Source organism: Pan paniscus, chromosome 5 (genome assembly GCF_029289425.2).
Source record: "Pan paniscus chromosome 5, NHGRI_mPanPan1-v2.0_pri, whole genome shotgun sequence".
Classification (NCBI taxonomy): domain Eukaryota; kingdom Metazoa; phylum Chordata; class Mammalia; order Primates; family Hominidae; genus Pan; species Pan paniscus.
Genome location: NC_073254.2, coordinates 116,602,214 through 116,616,000, shown reverse-complemented (window position 1 = coordinate 116,616,000; position 13,787 = coordinate 116,602,214). Strand labels below are relative to the sequence as shown.

The following is a 13,787-nucleotide window of genomic DNA, read 5'->3' as shown; positions in this document are numbered from 1 at the left end:
TCTCATTCCCCTTGGTTTCTGTGCTTGCCCTTTAAAGGAGTTTCTCTCTTTTGAAAGTATTCACTCATTCTATGCCACTTGAGGAGTGACTTAACTGATAAGTAACTGGGCAAAAGGCACTTCACGTGGAGCCACATTGTTTCCCTTACTCCATTGGAAGTTGCCAAAGCATGGGCCTGTGTTCCCTCTCTGCAGTGAGTTCACTCCAACTGCTCAGTCCCAGCTCATGAGGGAGCACTGTAAGATCCAGGCTCTCTACTCCTTCTGGGAAGAAGCTCAGTTCAGGCTGGGAAGGGAAGGGCTTGGTCTCTCATGCACGTTTTGTTTTCTACTCCCGCATTAACAATAATGAGGTTGATAATAAATTGATCCATACGTGATTTCTGTATCTATTTCTCATTTTCTTTAGAATTCTGAAAGGAGATATACATGATTAAGTGGAACTTTCCAATCTAAACAAATGTTACAATAAAGCTAGTTTTATTCTTGGTCTGTTTGTTGTATGTATGTGTATGTGTATTGAGAGACGGGGAGAGGAGAGGAATGAGAGAGACATACATATATTAACTTTTGTTAACCAGATGTTAAATTAGGCAGCAGGACCTATTCTCTGATGATGCTAGTTATTATAGTTTAAATGAAAATAATCTCTTGGCTCAGCTAAAAAATCAAAAGCAATAAATATACCAACTACCTTCACTGAAATAACCATTACTTGTTATTTTAAGTGTTTTCGAAAATTTAACTTGTCACCTATTTTCTCTTTAAAGTTTATTAGCTTTTTGGATTCTGGATATTATTTTCCCAGGTGGAATTCTGATAATAACATAAATTTATTTCTACTAATCAATCTTTTTCAGATCATTTGGTATCTAAGTGAAGAATATTATAAGTGAAGTACCAGTATATATTTTAATAAGAAATTATGATTTATAAAGTGACTTTATATATATTATTTAGAATAGTGACTCTTAACCATTTTATATTTAATAACTATTTAGCATATAATAAAAGCTATTTACCTCTTCTTAAAAATATATACGAATGCATATGTTCACAGAAATTTCTCAAACCCTGGGAAGGCAGGGTTCTTGGAATCAGGCTCTACAGTAGAGATCTGCTACTATATATAGCTCAAGGGCCAAATCTAGCCACTGCCTATTTTTGTATGGTCTGAAACCTAAGCATTGCTTTTACATTTTTAAATGATAAATACCAAAAGAGGAATATTTTTGACATATGAAATTTAAATATTGGTGTTCATAAGTAAAGTTTTATTGGAACACAGCCACACTCATTCATTATCATACTATCTATGGCTCCTTTCCAGGTACAACAGTAGAGCTGAGTAATTTTGAAGACTAAAGTATTATCTGGCTCTTTGTAGAAAACATTTTGCTGATTCCCTAATCTCAAGTTTCAAAGTACATTTTCTGCTTTTAATTGTATTTTGCTGGGTGTTTGTTAAAGTGTGCTTAAGTTTAATTAGGATTTGAAAAGAAGTTTCTGTACACTACCTTAAAGAATATATATTTACTAAATGGTTTTAAAAATAATACTAGAAGTCATTAACATGGTATTTGGAAGAGTATTTAATGGCATGGTGAAATGCTTATAATTCTCTAAGTGGGAAAAAAAGTGTGAAATAGAATAATCAGTATGACCTCAATTATATAATTTTTTTTTAAATAGAAACAAGTTTGGAAGAAAATATGCTGAAATGTTAAGGCTCTTAATTGAAGTTAAGGAGTATTTAAAATTTTACTTTTCAGTACCTTTCAAATTGTATACTGTAATCTATCACTTTGGTAATAAGGAAACATAAGAAAAATATTGAAAAAAATGGGAGTATAATTGTTTAATTTAAAAAACAATTATAGGTCAAAAATTAGAATATTTTGGGCCAGACGCGGTGGTTCATGCCTGTAATCCCAGCACTCTGGGAGGCTGACATGGGCGGATCATGAGGTCAGGAGATCAAGACCAACTTGGCTAACATGGTGAAACCCCATCTCTACTAAAAATACAAAAAGTTAGCTGGGCGTGTTGGCGGGCACCTGTAGTCCCAGCTACTAGGGAGGCTGAGGCAGGAGAATGGCATGAACCCGGGAGGTGGAGCTTGCAGTGAGCCGAGATTGTGCCACTGCACTCCAGCCTGGGCCTCCGTCTCAAAAAAAAAAAAAATTAGAATATTTTGTGATAGTATAACTATCAAAATGTTCAAGGGAACAAATGAATAGACTGAATGTAATTACAAGACTAGAAATCATTTTTATAAATGAAATCTTAATTTAGATAGCATGACAGCTTGGTGTCGGATTTTTTTCAAATGCAAATTATACCCATGAATCTAAGGAAGTGTTGATCTTTATGTGACAAAAAAGTTTAAAGAAAATTGGAAGCATTTTAGTTCTATACTAAGAGGCATTTGGTCAAAATTGATGATAGACAGTTCCTTGTCAATAGGAGCCTCTTTAGTGTTCATTAGCACAATAGAGAGTTTCATGATATAAAGAAAATTGAACACCTTGACTTTTTCAGTAGGTTTATACTGGCTTGATCTAACTGATCAATAAATGAATGAAAATATGAATGAATGAATTACATGTATGTATGACTTTTTGGTACTGTCAAAGATAATAAATAGTTTGATACCTTGATCAGGAGAACTGTTAATCTTCTTTCTAAAAGTATTAAGGGTCAGAGAGATAGCAGCAAGATAGCCAACTAGAAGCCCCTAGTGCTTATGCCTCTGTCAAAGACAGCCAGAACAATGGAAAAGCAGCTGCATTTTAAAACTAATAGAAACTTGGGTGAGCACAAAAACTCAGGATGGCTACATAGAGAATAAGGAAATGCCAGGCCTTCACCACCCCATCCCCCAAGTGGGATCAGCTGGGAGCCAGGAGGAACTTCTTATGGTGACGAGGTAAGCAGGATGACTCCAACAATCTCCATCGACACCCTGGACACCAACAGACCTTCCCACTGGTGTTCTCTGCAGTCTTCTCAGGCACCAAGCCCACATGGTGAAGCTGCCTGGAGTCTATATAGCTGTGCTTAGCCAGAGAAGGAGTTGACACTGTGCCCCACCTGCTGTGGCCCATGTGACTATTGGCTATGGCATCTTGGAACAGGAACTACAGCTAGACTGAGCCTTACTCAAGGAGTAAGTAGTCATGGCTCCCCTTCATCCCTGAGACTAAACCACCCCAGAACCACCCCATCCCCAGAGCCCCACATCCCCAATATGTGCTGTTAACAGCTGTTAACACTTTTTCCTGTGGGGTCAAGTGGAGGTGGAATTGCTCTACCAACTCCTCCCCCTGCCCCTGCTGAAGCAGCACCCTGTCTCTTGGGAAAACAGTACTTTGGCTATTCAGAGCAGTCATGTCTCCCTGGTGTCTAAGTTGAAGTGGTGCCCTGCATCCTAGGAAATGGTGCCTTGGCCATCCAGAGCAGTCATGCACTCCATTACTTAAGCTGAACTGATGCCCCGCATCCCAAGAAAACAGTGCTTGTGCAGCCCAGAACAGTCACATCCTTCAAGCCTGAGCTGAAGTGGCACATTGTCCCTTGGGGAATTAGTGCTCTGGCTGAGCTGAGCAGAAACTGAGCTGAGACACCCTGCTCTATAAACTGAACAACTTTAGACTTTGATTCCCCGGCACTGGCCTAGCTCTCTAGAGTCTCAGATGCAGAAGTACCCCTCTATCTAGGGAGTGGAGTCATTGCTGTGTTTTTTCCTACCCACCTGTCACCCAGGAACAAACAACAGCTGTCCTCCACCATTCTGGAGTACTGAAAGCAAATACACTTGGCCCCACACATTCTGGGATACTGCCGAGCACCACTATCCCAGGGTCTACAATCACTACTACCCAGTGCCTCATCCCTTGGAACCTGAGTTGACACTGAGCCCTATTGACTCAGGTTTCTGAATTGCAGCCATACCCTGCTCCCAAGGCCAAAGTTCCAGAGCACTCCTTATTCCCTGGAGTCAGGCCAGTGCTGTGCCCTGCCCCCCAGGGGTAGAATCACAGCTACAACCTGGCACCCTGAGCCTGAGCTGCTAGGGGGTCCCTCAGAATCATAGATCCTGGCTCTATGGGTAACCTACATCCAACCCTGCCACAAGGGGTGAAGCTGCACCCCAAGCCCAGTTGCCTCAATAGCTTTATGAGATACTGAGCTGAAAACTCCTACTGCACGTAGAATCCTGATCACTGCACTTAGAACTCATGCCACTGCAGCTGCTTGTAGGCCATGTCAGACTTGACACCAAATGGGACGCGCTCAGCTAAGTCTCCTTATTTTAGAGAAAACCAGAATAGGAGGACCCCAGAAGCCCTTAACACAAAGAACATTAAAAACCTATGTTGCCAATGCCATTGCCACAAACCTCTAAGCATAGGCTATGAGGCACCCACAGTTATTCCTGACCTTGAATACAACTGAAGAAGCTGCACAGAGACTCTATCTATATACCTATCTGGAAACAGAGTCACTACACCTTTTCTAACTGCACAGTAAAACTCAACTGCAGGATGAAAGACTTTCTTTATGAAAATCACTCCAGAAAGTTTGAAAAAGGTGATTATTTCACTAGATACACAGACATCAATGCAGGGACACAAGAAACATGAAAAAGCAAGGAAATAAGAGACCAACAAAGGAATATAATAACTCTCTAGTAACAGACTCCAATGAAAAGGAAATCAATTAATTGCCGAAAAAATGTAAAATAATGATTCTAAGGAAACTCAATTAGATACAAGGAAATACAGATACACAATTAAATAATAAGAAAAAAATTCACAATATAAATGAAAAATTCAATAAAGAGATAAAAATCATAAAAAGAACAAAACAAGAATCCTGCAGTTGAAGAATTCAATGAATAAAATATAAAATACAATAGAGAGCTTCAGCAGCAGACTTGATCAAGCAGAAAAAAGAATCTCTGAACTTAAAGCTAGGTCTTTTGAAGTTACCCAGTCAGAGAAAAGAAAAAAGAAATAAGAATGAAAATGAGTGAAGAATTCCTATAAGACTTATTGGAAAACATTAAACAAACAGATATTTGTATTATGGGATTTCCAGAAGGAGAAGATAAGGAAAAAGTACAGAAAGCCCGTTTAATAAAATAATAACTGAAAACTTCCCAATTTAGTGGTGGGGGTTGTGGAGGAGGGATATTTGAACATCCAGCTCCAGGAAACTCAAAATTCCCCAAATAGATTCAACCCTAAAAAGGTCGTCTTAGAGGTACATTATAGGCAAATTGTCACAAGTCAAAGACAGAGAGTTCTAAAAACAGCAAGAGAAAATTGTCAAGTCACATAAGAGAACTGCATTAGACTAGTAAATTTTGCTACAGAAACCTCACAGGCGAGGAGAGAATAGAGTTATAAACTCAAATTGGTGAAAGAAGAAAAAAAATTGCTAGCTAAGAATACTATACCCAGCAGTTATCCTTCAGAAATTAGGAAGAAATAAAGCCTTCTCGAGGCAAGCAAAAACTGAAGGAATTTGTCACCACTCACCTGGCCTTACCAGAAATGCTTAAGTGATTTCCACTTACATCTGGAAGTGAAAATCACTGTCATGAAAACACACCAAAAGTATAAAGCTCATTGGTAGAGCAGATATATGAGGAGAAAGAGAAAAGAATCAAACCTTGTCACTACAGAAAACCACCAAACCACAATGATTAACTATAAGAGAAAAAGAAAGGAACAAAAGATATACAAGACAACAGGAAAACAACAAAATGGTGGGTGTAAGTCCTCACTTATCAATAATAACCTTGGCTGTAAACAGACTAAATTCCCAACTGAAAAGATATAGACTAGCTGAATGAATTAAAAAAAAAAAGACCTAAGTATATGCTGCCTAAAAGAAACTCACTTCACCTAAAAAGACACATATAGAATAAAAATAAGGGATGGAAAAGAATCCATACAAATGGAAACCAAAAGCAAGGGAGAATAGCTATACTTATATCAGGTAAAGCAGACTTTAAACAAAAAGCCATAAAAAGAGACAAGGTTATTTTCACTTCAGCAAGAAGATGTAACAATTGTAAACATGCACACATCCAATACCACAACAACCAGATTTATAAAGCAAATAATTAAACCCAAAGGAGAAATCTATTTCAGTACAATAATAGCTGGGGACTTCAACACCCCTCAGCATTGGACAGATCATTCAGGCAGAAAATTAACAAAGAAACATTTAATTTAAACTGCACTTTAGACCAAATGAACCTACCAGACATTTACAGAACATTTCATTCAACAGCTGCAAAATACATATTCTTTTCATTAGAAAATGAAACATTCTTTAGCATAGACCACATGTTAGACCACAAAACAAATCTTAACAAATTTAATAGAAATCATATCAATTTTGACCACAATATAATAAAACTAGAAATCAAAATAACGAGGAACTTTAAAAATTGTACAAATACATAGAAATTATACAACATGTTCCTGAATAACAAATTAGTCAATGAAGAAATTAAGAGGAAGATTTTAAAATATCTTCAAACAAATGAAAATAGAAACACAAAATACCAAAACATCTGGGGTATAGCAAAAGCAGTATTAGAAGGTAAGTGTGCAGCAACAAACACCTATATCAAAAAAGTAGAAAGATATCAAATAAACAAGCTCTTGATGCACTTCAAGAAACTAGAAAAGCAAGAGTAAACCAAGCCCAAAATTAGAAGGAAAGAAAGAAAAGCATACATAAATAAAATTAAGACTAAAAAATACAAAATATCAACAAAATGGAAAGCTGAATTTTTTTGAAAAGATAAACAAAATCAACATTCCATTGGCTTGACTACCCAAGAAAAACATAAAGGTCCCAATAAAATCAGGAATGAAAAGGAGACATTACAACTAATACCATAGAAATACAAAAAATTATCAGAGACTATTATAAACAGCTATATACCAAAAACTTTAGAAGACCTGGCAGGAATAGGTAAATTCCTGGACACAAACAATCTATCAAAAGTGAACCAACAAGAAAGAGAGCACCTGAACAGACCAATTACAAGTAATGGCATTAAGTCTGTAATAAAAAGTCTCTTATCAAAAAGAAGCTCAGAATATGACAGCTTCACTCTGGAATTCTACCAAAGATTTATAGAAGAACTAATACAAATTCTCCTCAAATTCTTCCAGAAATTGAAGATAAGGGAATTCTTTAAAACTCATTCTATGAGGCCAGGGTTACCTTGATACCAAAACTAGTCAAGGATGCAACAACAAAAAAAGAAAACTATAAGCCAATAAACATGATGAGCATAGATGCAAAAATCCTCAACAAAATACTTGTGAAGCAATCTGGCAGCACATTAAAGAGATTATTCACCATGTAGGTAAGAGTTACCCCAGGGATGTAATATACAAATGAATAAATGTGATACATTACATCAACAAAATGAAGGGCAAAAACAATTTGATCATCTCAAGAGATACAGAAAATGTATTTGAGAAAAATTCAACATCCCCTCATGATAAAAATTCTCAACAAGTTAGGTATAGAAGGAATGTACTTCCACATAATTAAAGCCATGTATGACAAACCCACAGCCAATATCACACTGAATGGAGAAAAGTTTAAAGCTTTTCTTCTAAGATTTGGAACAAGACAATCATCTCACTTTTATTCAAAAGAGTACTGGAAGCCCTAGGCAGAGCACTTAGGCTAGAGAAAGGGATAAGGAGCATCTAAATTGAAAAGGAGGTCAAACTGTCCTCATTTGCAAATAACAAGAGCTTCTATATAGAAAATCATAAAAGCTCCACCAAAAATCTCAGAACTGATAAACAGATTCAGTAAAGTTGGAGGATACAAAAAAAAAAAAAAAAAAAAAAGAATACAAAAGCCAGTAGCTTTTCTATACACCAAAAACAAACTAGTGGAAAAAAATCAAGAAACAAATTGCATATATAATAGCTACAAAAAAAGCCATGTAGGAATATATTTAACCAAGGAGGTGAAAGATCTCTACAAAAAAACTGCAAAACACTGATGAAAAAAATTGAAGAAGACACAAAAAATGGAAAGATATCTCATGTTCATGAATTGTAGACATTAATATTGTAAAAATTAATACAATACTACTAAAAGTGATCTACCAATTCAATGCAATGCTATCAAAATACCAGTGATGTTCTTCACAGAAACAGAAAAAAACTCCTACAATTTATATGAAACCACAAAAGACCCTGAATAGCCAAAGCAATCCTGAGCAAAATGAACAAAGCCGGAGAAATCATATTTTGAACTTCAAAATATATTTCAAAACTATAGTAACCCGGATAGCATGATATTGGCATATAAATAGAGACATAGAACAATGGAACATAATACAGAACCCAGAAATAAACTCACATATTTACAGCCAAATGATTTTCAACAAAGCTGCCAAGAACATTTAATGGGGAAGGAACAGTCTTTTTGAAAAATGATGCTGGGAAAACTGAATATTCATATGCAGAAAAATGAAACTGTATTTCTACCTCATATAACATGTAAAAATCAACTCAAAATGGATTAAAAACTTAAATATAAGACCTGAATCTATGAAGCAACTAGAAGCAAACATAGGGGAAATACTTCAGGATATTGGTGTGAGCAAAAATTTCATGGATAAGACCTCAATAGCACAGACAACCAAAGCAAAAATAGACAAATGAAATTATGTCAAACTAAAAAGCTTCTGCACAGCAAAGGAAACAGTCAACAGAGAAAAAAGACAACCTGCAGGATAGGAGAAAGTATTTGCAAACTATTCATCTGACAAGAGTTTAATATTCATAATATAAAATGAGCTCAATAGCAAATAAAAAATCACATTAGAAAGCAGACAAATAAGCTGAATAGACATCTCTCTAAAGAAGACAAACAAATGGCCAACAGGTAGGTACAAAAAATGGTCAATGTCATTAATCATCAGGGTAATGCAAATCAAAACCACAAGAAGATATAAACTCACCCCAGTTAGAATGGCTATTACCAAGGAAACAAAAAAAAAAAATGCTGACAAGGATTTGGTGAAACGCAAACTCTTATATGTTATTTGGAATATATGCATATATATGCCCATTATGGAAAACAGTATGAAGGTTCCTCAAAAAATTAAAAATAGAACTACCGTATGATCCAACAATCCCACTACTGGGTATATATCCAAAGGAAAGGAAATCAGTATGTTAAAGAGATATCTGTATTCCCATGTTTTTTGCAGCACTACTCACAACACATAGCCAAGATATGAAATTACCTAAGTTTCCATCAATAGGTGAATGGATTAAAAAAAATGCTATATATCCCAATGACATATTATTTAGTTGTAAAAAAGAACAAATTTCTGTCATTCGCGGCAACATGAATGAGCTTGGAGGGCATTATTTTAAGTGAAATAAGCTAGACACAGAAAGATAAATACTGCATGTCCTCATGAATATGAAGAAGCTAAAAAAGTCAATCTCATAGAAGGAGAGAGCAGAATAGTGCTTACTGGAAGCAGAAAAGGGTAGGGGGAAGAAAGAGATAGCCAAAGGTAGGTTAAGAAATACAAAATACAGCTAGATAGGAGGAATAAGTTTGAGTGTTCTATAGCACTATAGGGTAACTATAATTAGCAATTTATTGTATATTTTCAAATAGCTAGAAGAGTGGATTTTAAATGTTCCCAACACAAAGAAATGAAAAATAAGGTAATGAATATGCTATTTACCCTGATTTGATAATTTGTTGTATACATATATACACATATCACATTGTACCTGATGGATATGTACAGTTATATGTCTGTAGTAATACTAATAAAAGCAAAAAAGAAAAAATTTAAGAAGAAAAAATCTTAGAAGTCATGTGACTTATGACATGTTACTTAAATTGTTTTATGAACAATTGTAAGAGATAGTTAAACAAAATCAAGCTGGAGAACAAGCCCGAGAAGCATATTTCTCCACTCCACTTCCACACCACCATCTTTAGAGCATTATAATTGCAATCATATTGGAAAAATACAAAAAGGTATATTTTTAAACGGGAGGAGACAACCTGAATATATCAAAATAATCTACTCAGGATCCATTTGGTGAGTATTCCTTTGGCAAAATGAATATGCAAAGGAATCGCTCAAAGCTTTGCTAAAAATCAAGTGAGATAAATTTAAGGTCCATTGGTGCTGGAAGTATAACCGAAGAATTTGAGAAGACAAAAAATAAAAATGACTACTGTTATTATTATTCTAACATAAAATTCTATAACACTGCTGTTCTAATTATATCTTTAAGGTAGGGAGGCAAACTCACTTGCCCTCATTCATAGAAAACTCAGTATGAATGACACTTCAAAACCTTGACTCTCTTCTCCACATCACACTATTGTTTTCAAACAGACTCTCTAGCTTTATTTATTTAATGAATGTAAACCTTGCTGTTGACATATCCTAGTATGTTCTAATCAGGGTAATTAGCCCATGTGAAAGTTTAGACATATGGTGAGGATAAGGTAAATCCAAACCCATAAGAATGCTTTACTAGTTCATATAAAATACTAGGGTATGTCATCAATAAGCTGATTATTTATTTTTATTTTAAATAGAGTCTCCCCATATTGCCCCAGCTGGTCTTGAACCCTGGGCTCAAGTGATCCCCACTACCTTGGCCTCCCAAAGCTAGGATTACAGAAGTGAGCCACCATGCCTGGCCTCAAGCTGATTATTTTGCAGGGATTTGAGGCATGTTGGGCAAAAAGGAGTCCTCCTTTTCCTCCTCTTCCTCTACCTCTTTCTTCTCTTCCTCTCCTTCAATGAGCTTTCAGGGTACCAAAAAGTAACCAAGAAAAATGATGGTAATTGGAGAGGAAAAAGATAATTACAAGAACAAGGAAATGCAAGCTGGTTTAACTAATATCTGATTCAGAGCTTCCCATGAGAACCCAAGTATTCAGCTTTCATTTCTAAAGAGATCATGTTCCCTCGATTGAAAAAATAAAAACAGACAAATTAAATATCTGTCTCTAAATATTCTCTAAATCTCTAAATATTCTAAACTCTTATTTGTAATATTATAGTAGAAAAGTACCCAGTCTTATGTAAGAAACACAAATTAATTCAGCTTTACTCAAAATGTTGGTAAGTGTAATAAAAATAAGAGGTAAATTTGTCAGTGAGGTGGTGTTATATTAAAACACAAATCTACTACTCTTGTTTAGGTAGAACAGTCCCAGATTTGGCAACTAATAATAATGTGAGAATAAATAGAACAAGTGTAGAAAACAGACACTAGAGTTTACCTTCCCCTTAAAGCAACTTGGATTATGGCTTAAAGCATATATCATAACACATATGTTAAGAAATATCTTGTATGATACATATGTTTGCGATACTTATGTTAAATTTTAATCCATATGCTTTGCTAATAAAAATGCTAGTATTTACACATGATGGTATTGTGGATATAAAATGAGGGCTAAAATGGCTCAAGGATTTCCTTACATTTTATGTATGAGAGCTATGCATTTTGTTAATAATTCTTTTTAGTTTCCAATTTTCTAAAGTCTGAAATGACAGCTGAGGAGCTGCATTTGGTTTTCAAATGAATGATAGGTACCAAAGAGGATATGACTAAAATAGTGAGAGAGAAAGCATTAACACATATGGGATGTACGCTTTTTGCCTGAATAACACTACCTCTGTTTCAAGAAGTAGCACTTTAGATTGATAGAGTCTATTATATATTTCTGTGGGCTGGAAACACAGATATTTTAATTTAACCTTAGAAAATTAAAGATTATGAATTTTTGTATGCCCACTTCTGGAAAGTAGGCAGATTTTTCTTGAAAATAGCAGGAATCTCATTAACTCCTTTTACTTAAAACCTGTAAGTGACTTCAAAATCTGCTCTTGAAATATAAATCTAGTCATAAAATATGCTCAGTGATAATGTTATTCATTCAAATAAATTAAGCCAAATAAAATCTCAAGAGCCCTCCTCTTCTTCCTCTTTTTACAACAATAAAGCTATACCCCACATTAAGACCATTAGAAAAACTCAAGAGGCAATTCCAAGGAGTTATCTGGCCCCTATGTTACCTCCACATGCAAGTTATAAGAATGAGAAATCTGAAAAGCTCAGCATATAAAATTTGATAACCTTTAGCTAAAATGACTAAGAAACTTCAAAAGGCATACACTTTTGCCAGGCAAAAGTTTTCTCTTAAGTAGTTACTGGAAAGTTTATAAAAATTTCTCATCCTTAAAAAAAAATTAGAGAAGTCAAAATACCACAAAACAAAACAAAGGAAATATTTGGGGGAAAGAACTCACTTGGTCTTAAAGCCGCTTCTTCCTGTGATTTAAACAGTACGAAAGGAGAATATATGTTGATTATTTTTCCTCCAATCCACATGCATGTCAACTCCAAAAGGAACAGAAAGTCACCAGCACCATCTGAAGATCCCTTCCAACTGCATGCAGCTTTTTCAACTTTGCAGGAGAAAACAGAAGGGTCCCTGCATTTCCTCCAAGTCTTATACCATGTACATGACTCCTACTGGGCTGAAAAAGCACTATTTGTCAATTTTTACTTAAAACTATGAGTAACAAATTCTCTGCAGGACATCCTTAAAGGGAAATTCTGCCAGGATTAGCATTCGAAGTATCTGGCTAAGCTCCAAAAAGTTTAGAATACACAATGTTCACACAGACGCATACACACTTGAGAAATTTCCACTAACTAGGCTAAATTAAGGGCATATTTATAAAAATAATACTCTAAAAGGATGATGTATTTTCTGTTTCCTCAATCTGTTTTTGGCTTTGTTTTCTTTGTTTTCTGGTGGTGATCAGAACCCTTCTTTTAGGTTAGAAATGTCTGAACCGCTGAGCTTTTCTTTTGGACATTGTCTCTTAGAATCTCCATTTGAGGCCATCTGGAAAGGGATGAAGTTCCATGCTCTTACCTGCAAAATTATTGGTACCTTGAGAGATGGCCCCCTGGATTGTGGCCTCTATCTCTCCCTTCTTGGGAAATTGGGGAACTCTGAGACATAAGTGTGAGTAGAATACTCAAGGTAAAGTTCCTTGCTCTCTGGACTTGCAGTGTGGACTCAGCCTTCCCCGCTCTGCCTGCTTCCTGGTGAGCTGGCCACAATTGTGACATCACATCCATGGCTCTATGACTTCATAAAGCATAAACTCATTGAGTCTTTTGAAATCTTCAAAACACAAAAAGTGGACAGAGATGTCAAGAGTTGGATCTGAAGAAATTTTTGGATATTAAACCAATCCACAATAGGTATCCTCAGTGGGGCACACTGATTCATAAAGCAAGTGACATTTTCTCTTAGAATCTCCATTTGAGGCCATTTCTTCAGTTTGGAAGGCAGGATGAGAGAAGAAATTCTGCCTTAATCCCAGACCAAACTTAAACTGTCCTTGTTCTAACTGCTAAAGGAATGAAATGTTAATATCTTCTAAGGTCAAACTCGGGTATATACAGTCAAAGAACTTGAGCTAGAGAAATGCAGAGCCAGTTAACTGTATGTTTTGTTATTCACTTGACTTTAATGATTAAGACATTATGAAAATGAACATATGGCGACTAACAACAATAAATTTGGATTCAGCAAAAGGACACAAGTATATTTCATTAGTAATAGATTTTAATCCTTAGGACACCGTTGCTAAACAGGTACTGCCTGTATTTTCCTTGTTTTATGGGCAAGGAAAGCAGTCCTTGAGATGT

The 13,787-nt window shown here is 35.6% G+C and overlaps 1 protein-coding gene across 7 annotated transcripts in view; it reads right to left on the bottom strand.

Moving 5' to 3' along the window:
* FHL5 (four and a half LIM domains 5) overlaps window positions 1–13,257 on the bottom strand; it is a 60,898-nt gene extending 47,641 nt beyond the window's left edge. The window contains exons 1-2 of one of the 7 annotated variants that reach the window (XM_003824372.5): window positions 13,003–13,257; window positions 12,368–12,598 (exon numbers count right to left, since the gene is read on the bottom strand). The gene's annotated coding sequence lies outside the window, so the exon portion shown is untranslated. The remainder of the gene's footprint in view (window positions 1–12,367; window positions 12,599–13,002) is intronic. The other 6 variants (XM_055113962.2, XM_055113960.2, XM_055113963.2 and 3 more) reach the window with 6 other exon arrangements.
* Window positions 13,258–13,787: the final 530 nt, after the last annotated feature.